A 6,152-nucleotide genomic window follows, 5' to 3' on the forward strand; every position below is an offset into this window, starting at 1 on the left:
CCAGTACACTCTGAGCTAAGAGTGGGATGCTGACTGTATGTTTTCTAGCTACTCAGCTGCTTTGGGTTTTTGGGAAAGGCAACAGAGGTAATCTGTTTCCTCACTTAAATCTGTTGAATTTCTATCTGTTCCCTTAAGGTGAAGCTCCTTTGATGCAGTTGGTTCCTTGTCTCTGACTAAGGAAGGCTGTCTTGGTGACTTGGCCAGCTAAAGTGAAGACTGTGGGGTATAGACATTTTTTTCTTTCACTCCCAGTTGATTTATTATGTAACAGTGATTTCCAGGCTATTCTTTTCCTTTTCTTTCTTTAATTTTTTTTTGTTTTATGTATATGGGTGTTCTACCTGTGTGCATGTCTAAGAGAGCACCTGATTCTCTAGAACTGAAGTTATAGATGGTTGTGAGCCTTGATGTGGGTGTTGGGAATAAAACCCAAGTCCTCTGAAAGTGACTAGGGCTCTTAACTGCCGAGCCATCTCTCCAAATCCCATCACTTCCTTTTCTCTACAGTCTAATTTTCCTTTCCTGTTAGAAAATCAGTGAACTGCAAAGTGACCTGATCTTAAGTCAGCTTCTCTCTTTCTCCCTATGTCAACTATGTCAACTGTTAAAATTTTTAAAAATGATTTTTGTTGTTTTGTTTTATGAGACAGGGTTTTCTCTGTGTAGCCTTGGCTGTCCTGGACTCACTTTGTAGACCAGGCTGATGTCAAAACCACAGAGATCTGCGTGCCTCTGCCTTCCCAAGTGCTGGGATTACAGGCATGTGCCACTACGCCCAGCTAAAAAAGAATTTTTAAATGTCTTCATTTCATTGTTTAGAGCCAAAAATTATCAACTCAAGGCCAATCATTTCAGCTTTCATTTATATTCTTTTCTGTATGTCTTTTACTTCTGAAATAATTTTCTAATAAACTATCATCTCATCTATAAAACTGCACACTTCAAAAACCTAACAATATATATTATTATTACACTTTAATGTTAGCGTAATGTTAATGTGATTAATTAGTGTAAAAAATACACTAACAAATATCTTCAGTCTTCAGAGTTTCAGTTGTCCCTTATCCATGTTTGTTTGCTTACTCCAATCAGGACCAAAGAAGCATCCATACTCCCATCTCTTTTATAAAATCTTCCCCACCTTTCTGTGTGTGTGTGTGTGTGTGTGTGTGTGTGTGTGTGTGTAATGTGTGTAGTGTGTGCATGAGTATATATGGGTCTGTGTGTAGGTGGAGGCATGAGGTTGGTGATGGATATCTTTCTTCCATTGCTCTCACCTTCAGTTTTTGAGACAGGGTCTCTCCCTGAACATGAAACTCAAGGATTCTACTAGATTGGTTGGCCAGCAAACTTCAGGGAACTGCTAGCTTTTAAGATGTTTCCTCGTTTGGTGTCTGTCTGTTTTGCTTGTTAAATCTTAGGAAGTTTTGCTCTTTCTTTAGATCAGGTTTGAAATGAAGTCCTTTTTTTAGCTTGTCCTTTATTGTCTGAGTTAACAAAAAGGAAATGAAAGAAATTCAGAGCAGAGAGACCAGACAACACAAAACCATTGCAGATGACTGTTTCCAATCTATCTGCAGCTCATTGTAAAGAACAATCTCCTGTTTGATGAGCCTTGGGTTCATGATAATAACTCTTGCTTCTGCTTGTACTTCCTGAGAAAGAGTTGCTTCCTTTCTCTAAGCCACAAGTAAGGTAGACCTAACACCTGGGCCTATTTATTATTACTTAATAAAATTTTTGGTAGTTTTACTTTATCATTCTACAATTACCACTCAAACTTGAACTCTGTATAGAGTGAACCAGGAAAATGGGAACAAACTAGAGCGTCCATAACAACAGGCTTGTGTGATCCTTTTCTTACCATTGATTTAGCCTTGCATAATAGGGGCAGAAGCAATTTCATGTAGCAGGAAGATCTTTGCAGATTCCAGTATGTATTTTTTTTTAAATCTGATCATTCTTGTAATTTATATGGCAATAGCAACATCTATTATTCTCCATCTTGCTGAGGTTTTCTAAAATGTATTTTTTTAATCAATCCCAGCTGTCTCTGTTTTAATATAGCATACATATTCATCTCTGTAGCACATAAATATGTGTTCAAGAAAAATTTCTTTTGAAAAGATATCAAATAATAAACTTTGAAAATAATATTGGGAGCTCTTTGCTAAGAGAGCCACATCTTCTTATCCCTGAGGCACAATGGTAAAGGTTGAAGTGAATGGATTTGGCTACATTGAGCTCATGAGCTGCCTTTCACTCTGGAAAGTAAATATTGTTGCCATCAATGACCCTTTCATTGGCCTCAGCTACTTTGTTTACATGTTCTAATGAGACTCTACCATGGTAAGTTCCACAGCACAGTCAAGGCTGAGAAGTGAAACTTCCATAAACAGAAAGCCATCTCCATCTTTCAGGAGTAAGATGCCAGCAGCATCAAATGAGGTATTACCAAGTATGTTGTGTAGTCTCTGGTCTCTTCACCAGCATAGAGAAAGTTGGAATCCACTTAAAAGGTGAAGTCAAAAGGATCATTATCTCTGCCCCTTCTGTTGATGCCCCATGTTTGTGATGGGTGTGAACCAGAAGAATAATGACAACTCACTCAAGATTGTCAGCAATGCCTTCTGCAACACCAACTGCTTAGCCCCTTTGGCCAAGGTCATCCAATACAGCTGTGTCATCCTAGTAGGGCTCAAGACAGCCCATCACCGCCATATGGCCCCTCTGGAAGTTGTAGTGTGATAATCATGTGGCTGCCCAGAACTGCATTTCTGCATCCACTGGTGATACCAAGACTGTTGGAAGGTCATCCCAGAGCTGAATAGGAAGCTCACTGGCATGATCTTCCATGCTCCTAATCCCGGTATGTCCTTTGTAGATCTGACATTTTCCTGGAGAAACCTGCCAAGTTTTCGATGCATCAAGAAGGTGGTGAAGGAGCCTGGTGGTGCATGCATTATGGGTATGGTGGCTCATGCCTTTAAATAGCAGAACTCAGGCGGCAAAGGCAGGTGTATCTCTGTGGGTTCGAGGTCAGCCAGGTGTACAAAGTGAGTCCAGGACAGCCAGGGCTCTTGTTACACAGAAAAACCAACCAACCAACAACAGCAACAAAAAAGGATGAGAAGGAGGGAGTGAAGGAGGAGGAGGAAGAGAAGAAAAGGAAAAAAGATAAAGCAGCAGCAGCAGCTGTTGAAGCAAGCATTAGAAGACCTGCTAGAGGACAGCTTGGGCTACACTGAGAACCAGATTGTCTCCTATGAGATTAATAATGATTCTCACTTTTCCACCTTTGATGCTGGCATCAAAGTGGAAAAGGGACTGGCATTGCTCTCAGTGACAATTTTTTAAAGCTCATTTTCTCCATGACAATGAACATGGCAACAGCAAGAGGGTAGTGAACTTCATGGCCTATATAGTCTACAAGGAGTAAGAGGTGCTGGATCACCTAGCCCCCAGGAAGACCGTGAGGGGAAGACAGAGGCCCTTGGTTGCTGAGGAGTCCCTGTCCCAGCTCGGCCGTCCCTTCACAGCTTCCATCCCAGACCCCCAGAAGCATGGAAGAGGCTTGGGGAGCACTGTTCTCTTGGATGCTACCAGTAAAGTTCACTGCACTCACAGAAAGAAAGGTGAAAAGAAAAAAACAGAGAAAAGAAATGAACATTGGGAAAGAAGCTCAGCTACCATTTTACAGATTGTCATTAGTAACCAATGCTTAATATTCTTAATCAAGGAGTATGGCCACTTTTTGTTAGATCACCTACATTATTTAATTCTAATTTGTCCACATCCAGATGCACTGAATTATATTGTTGGGGTAGAGATCATGGGCTTGAGTTGAAAGATCAATAGAAAGAAGTTCAAATTTAGGAGACTTTTGCTCTTTAGACATCTGGGCGGGCACTGGTGCATGCCTTTAGTCCCAGCACTCGGGAGGCAGAGGCAGGAGGCAGGCAGATCTCTGGGTTTGAGACCAGCCTGGTCTATAGAGCAAGTTTAAGGACAGCCAGGGCTACACAGAGAAACCCCATCTCAAAACAAAAACAAAAACAACCCCCCCCAAACAAAACCAACAGCAAAAAACAAAAACAAAACAAGCAAATAAACATTTTGTTGGTTTTTTTTTTTTCATTATGATTGCAGTACTTATGGTGTAGTAAGCTAAGCTTACTTTTCTGAGAATATATATGTAAGCTTGTTGGCTTCATTATGATATGATGTTATATGATTCAGAGGACAGGATGCCTAAAGTGAAATCCATTATATCCTTTTGCTTATAAGAGCAAATATAATTCATTATTTTATATTAACTTGCTTTATGGTACAATGTCCATGAATTAATAATACACTTAAAAATATTTGTAAGCAAGAAGGAAACTTTGTGACTGTCACCACCAGGTTTACTATGAGAAGCTCAGAGGTTATTGCCCCGTGTTAGTTAACACTAGGTTGGTCAGAGCAACAAACTTCTGAAAGCATTAATACATTATCCTATTCCCACTAACTATCCTTCTTAAGTATGGAACATTCTAGAATCTTTTCTTGAGCTATTATTCAGCATTCGTTCCTTTGCAGTTTTACATTCTATCTCCTCTTCCTTTCTGTTTCACTTTTTGTTAACTTCAGAGTTCAGAACTTTAAGAGAGCAAAGACTGAGTTGATAGGAATTAAAACGGGAAAAGGGAAGAGCTCAGCGTTTTAGCTTAACATACTGTGTACACTTTGAATCTTTTAGCATTAATGCATGCTTTCAAGGTGTATATGTGAAAATAAAATTTAATGGGATTACTTCAGAGCACAATGGGGCTCTTTATTCATGTAAAATATAAAAACTATAACAAAACTAACTACCCATATTTCTGACTTTTTTCCTATTAAAAACAAGCTTTACTCCCCTTTCTCTTCAGCAATGCATGTCCTCTTGTCTGGAGCAATGAGCACACTGTGTTATTAAAGAAAAATAATAGCACTCGGGAGGCAGAGGCAGGCAGATCTCTTTGAGTTTGAGGCCAGCCTGTTTACAAAGGGAGTTCCCTTTGCTACACAGGGAAACCAACCAACTTGATCCCGGCCCCTCAAAAGAAAAAAAAAAAAAAAACTATTTTGTAAACATATAATATAATGCCCTTTTGATATTTAATAGATTCCACCTTCGGTTTCATAGTTATATTTGTACTACTCATGAGAATTTCAGCTTGCTTTTTTTTTTTTTTTTTTTTTTTTTTTGGGTGAACTGTTGTACAACAGTGTTATGTACAACCCAAGACTAAGGGGATTAGTTTTTTGTTGTTGTTGTTGTTTTTAAGGGTAGAGAAAAATCTGTGTGGCGGCACATTAATGTATTCAAAAGCATATTCTAAAACAATGAAAACACTAAAGTTTTCAAGTTGGTTTAAAAAAAAAAAATTCGTGTGTACCAGGCATACTCCCTGCTACCCCCACCAAAACAAACAAACAAAAAAATAAAACCCTACTTTATACAGTCGAAGCCAAAATTCTCAGTTTCGATTGACTGTTTTGATACATCCCTCCGCCTAATTACTACTGTGTTTTGGCTTTTTCTTTTTTCTTTTCTTTTTTTTTTAAGGTAGGTAATTATTTACTAAGTGAGATGAGTAGGCTTGGCTTCTGAAACGTTTGAAAGAGATGAGCCAAGAATGAACTCTATACGGCTCTCGTCTCATGTTGGGAGAGGATTCTTTTCTTGGGGGCAAGGATTCCATTTTTGAGACTGTCGTGTGAACAGGGTATTTCTTCGCTGACAGGACTTCCGTCGCTCAGACGACTCCATCCAGGCCTTGGGATGAGGTCGTCCGCCTTGGGAGAAGACCATCCCTCACAGGATAGCCTGTGACCCCTGCTTTTGAACTCAGGGTTGGCTCCCCGTGAGCCAGAGCTTTGGGGTGTCAGCTTCTTCCATCGGCCAGGACTTCAAGGGATACCAGAAATTGCGTGATCCGAGTAAGTATTGGGGAGACACCATTTGCAAAGACGGGGCTGGCTTGAGACCATTTCCTGTCAGCCAAGGCTTGCCAAGCGCACCAGCTCCTGCTTCTGGAGTCCACTTGGGAAGCGCAGTGGACATTTTTCTGCTCTTCCACCGGCAGTAGGATCCCCGCTGCTGGTGAGGAAAGGAGCAGTAG

This window comes from Psammomys obesus, unplaced genomic scaffold (genome assembly GCF_907164565.1).
Source record: "Psammomys obesus unplaced genomic scaffold, mPsaObe1.curated_primary_1811, whole genome shotgun sequence".
NCBI lineage: Eukaryota > Metazoa > Chordata > Mammalia > Rodentia > Muridae > Psammomys > Psammomys obesus.